This window comes from Zea mays, chromosome 4, assembly GCF_902167145.1.
Source record: "Zea mays cultivar B73 chromosome 4, Zm-B73-REFERENCE-NAM-5.0, whole genome shotgun sequence".
Classification (NCBI taxonomy): Eukaryota; Viridiplantae; Streptophyta; class Magnoliopsida; order Poales; family Poaceae; genus Zea; species Zea mays.
Genome location: NC_050099.1, coordinates 26,854,955 through 26,858,951, shown reverse-complemented (window position 1 = coordinate 26,858,951; position 3,997 = coordinate 26,854,955). Strand labels below are relative to the sequence as shown.

General features: G+C 38.0%; 1 pseudogene; it reads left to right on the top strand.

The window, feature by feature from the left end:
* Positions 1-2,835: 2,835 nt before the first annotated feature.
* LOC111591400 (uncharacterized) lies at positions 2,836-3,013 on the top strand (annotated as a pseudogene).
* The last annotated feature ends 984 nt before the right edge of the window (positions 3,014-3,997 follow it).

Below are 3,997 nucleotides of genomic sequence, written 5' to 3'. Positions count from 1 at the left end.
TTATCAGACATTTTCCGAAGCCTCTGCTTTCTTGGTCTGAAGGATGGGTCCACATTGAGTGAATGCTCAATGACGTCTCTATTGACACCATAGAGATCATTAGCTGTCCAGGCGAAGACATCTTTGTTGTTGAACAAGAATCTTAGCGGAGTCTTTTCCTATTCACCAGATAGCTAAGATCCTAGTAATACCTTTTGGTCTGCTATGTCTTCACACAAGAGCATAGGCTTTGGCTGATCTGCTAAAGCAGCCTTCTCTCTTTTGTGCTTATACTGCTGATAAGCTTCGGCTTCATCTATATTATGGATAGCCTTCAAATCCGTCCAACTCCTTTCAGCCGTCCTGGCAGCTTCTTGACTCCCGTGAACAGCAATGGGTCCTTGTTCTAAAGGTATCTTCATGCATAAATATGCTGGATGAAGTATTGCTTCGAAGGCATTAAGCGTCCCTCGACCAATGATTGCATTGTATGGATACTCCATATCAACAATGTCAAAGACAACCTGTCCAGTTCTTGTGTTATGGACATAGCCGAAGGTAACTGACATTGTTATCTTGCCAAGTGCTACAATCTGTCTTCCTCCAAAGCCACAAAGAGGGTGTGTTGCATCATGTATCTTATCTTCTAGCTCTTGCATTTGCCTGAAAGTCTTTGCAAAGATGATGTCCGCTGCGCTGCCTATTTCAACCAGGACATTGTGGACCAGAAATCCCTTGATGACACAAGATATAACCATTGCATCGTTGTGGGGATAATCTTTGAGCTGAAGATCTTCCTGAGAGAAGGTAATTGGGATGTGAGACCACTTGGATTTGATGAAGGGTCCTTGTACCCCCAACATGTTGTACCCTTCTTTGTGCTTCCTTCTTTTGTTTCTTGTTGGCTGGTTTAGAGCTTGAACCACCTGTGATTGGGAGTACCACCTTCGTGGCCGAAGGTGCTACAACTTGGTTGTTGTGCGAAGCCATCGTCACAACTGTGGAAGTGAGTTCACCGGAGGTGGGCGCCAATGTTGGCCCTTGTTCTCGGATGCTATACATCAAGAACAAAGCAACACAATTGTTAACGATTAGATACTTTCGTCCTTCGAAGCATTATCTCCCCTAGGATATAATGATCTTCAGACGAAGGTCATGAAGGGCAAACCTTCATCATTTCAGTGAACAAAATGTAAATCGAGACATATGAAACACAAAAGAATGTAAACAATCATCACAAAATCATTAGATTATTTATATTCTTATTTTATAAACATAAATAAACATCAATGATATTTATATTACATTTATACCTTCGGCTTGATAGAAGGTGGGGAAGCGAGAGTGACACAAGAGTGATTACAATTCAGCGTGAACAGCACCCAATGTTCATCTATTTATAGGCACGGGACGTAGCCCGGACAAAATTACATTCGTGTCCCTGATAATTAATTATAATCATAATACAGACTATCAGGGACAATACAGTCTTTTCCTCTTTAAGTTGGTATCGTCCTTCGCCTTTAGCATGACACCAAGTCGAAGCTCTATCAATCGTAGCTTCAGCTTATATCTTCATGTCACAACTGCTTTTGTACTGTTCTGTCGAAGGTGTTTTTACTTAGAGGACCTTCGGCGGAGAAGAAAGCCCCCAACAGGTGAGAAGTTGTAACATGCAAACAAACAAATACTCTTGAAAACTAACTCGGGATCATACTTTAAGGGCTTGTTCGGTTAAAGGTGGATTGAGGGGATTTAATCCCCTCCAATCCCTATCAATCTACTCTTAACCAAACAAGTCCTAATTGTAGACAGAGGTGTCACACTAGGCGGTGCACTCGGGGCGCAGTGGGTGGCTCGCCAGCACGTGCAATGGGTGGTGTAGAGGGAGCACGGTTGGAGCGTTGTAGGCGGTACGGAGGAGTGCGGTGGACGATGTAGTGTGCCCACAAGAACGATCCCGAATAGATGAGGGCAAGCCAGGGGTAGAATGGTCTCATCATGTCAACAAAAACGTATTCAATCATTTTGTCATTTTATTAAACGACTAAATGACATTATAGTGTGTGCAACATGTTTCATAATAATATTCAGGCGAAGCCCATCAGTACGATGGTAAAGTGGTGAATCTCATTTCTCATAATGGTATAATTCTAAATTTATTGTGGTCGATTGGGTGGTATGGTAATTGGTATAGCGATATCTAACTAAGAAAGGAAAAAGAGACAATGTGTCGATTTGTCGCATGCCTCTTCGGCTAAGATTTAGGGTCCATCGTTCCCAAATCCCTCGCAGCACATGGGGGGGGTGTCCTCCTCCTGGTCCAAAATTGGATTTAGTTGTGCAGGTATGAGGAGTCGAGGCTTCAAAAGGTCTGTCTCAAATCTTCCTAAATTATTGCCTAAGAAACACACTCCAAACCATATAAACTAGCTCATTCTCTATCTCTATTCTATAAATCACCAGTTTCGACGATCGTCCTGCATCACACACGAAGCGCATAAGTCATAAGTTTGTTCTCTTCCCTGCTTCTCGCCTAACAAACCTATTCCTCTCTCACTCGCCTGCTTCTTGCCTAACAAACTAGATAAGTTAAATCTTATCTCTTGCTTGCAACCAACCATGCAACCCCTCCCCGCTCTCGCCTAACAAATCATATAAGATAAGCCTTATCTTTTGCTTGTATGTCTAACCAACCGTGCAAAAGTTTAAAGAAATGACATGAGAGGATTGTAGTATGATGATTATCAAATCTTCAGTATTTATAATTTTAAAATAAATATAACCATCTCACTAGTTGAAGGAGAACGAGCGACCGATCTCGCTGTAAAGAAGGGGTAGGTCTCCTTTTAACTCATAACTTTCTCGACCTTTTGGCTAAGATAAAGTACAGTATTTGTAGTTTAATATCTGGAGTGTGGGTCATGTGTCCATTTTAATTTTAAATTTATTTTTTGTTAGACGGGTCTACTTTAATTTTAATTGGAGAGGGTCCATCACATTGTCTTGCCACTCGGACCTAACGTGTCGTACAACTGTTGCACTACTATAACATCAAATATGATTGGTGTGTCGTTGTAACGCACATGCATTATACTAGTAATCGTCAAAATCATAGATCAAACTACTACACAATCAAGCTTTTTCTTCAATTATGGTTTAAACCAGTAAAAATCATAAAAAATATTTAAACCCCCTATATTTATGCTTAATTATATACTCTACCAATATATCAAATTTCAAGTTCTAATTTATCTTATATTAAGAGTTATAAAAAGGAGAAAATTCCATCCAATATAAAGAATTAAAATAAATAAAAATTATCTCTTTTATATCTCTTAATATAGGATTAATTAGAATTTCCAAATTTAATAAATTATTATAGTATTAATAAAGTATATCTATATTTTTTTAAAAAATATGACTTTTAGCAACTTGATTGCACGAGGTCGTTCGAAAAGCTTAATTACACTACAGTTTCTCCCCCAAAACCTTTTAGATATAACTTTGCACCAAATAGAAAGTGGTTTTCAAGAGGTTTTGCCATTTTTAATACAATATTTTATTATAAAAAAATTGGTGTACACCTGATAATGTTTTTTTTCTAAAACCATAGAAAACAATAATCCTCTAAAAATCCATGGAAAATCCAAAAAATGATTAGGACATGGGAAATCAAACAAACAAATTGATCTCCTAAAGATATCCAAAGGTACTAAATTTTGAGCTCTAAAAATGGGAAATATTTGGAAAAAATCTACAAAATTGTAAAACCTTGCTTCATACATTCATATAAATGTGTTGTAAAATGTCTTTTAAATCCATGCATACATTAATTAGAAAAACTGTAAATTCCCAAATGTTTATCAATATTTTCCATTTTATGGAGATAAATATTTGTAACAACTAGTTTTGAAGTTGGGGCTATATATACCCCTTAGTTGTCCAAATAAGTAAATGTGAAGCTCATGAAAGTGTTGTATGAGTTGATGCTTGTCGGGGACCATAATTAGGGGTA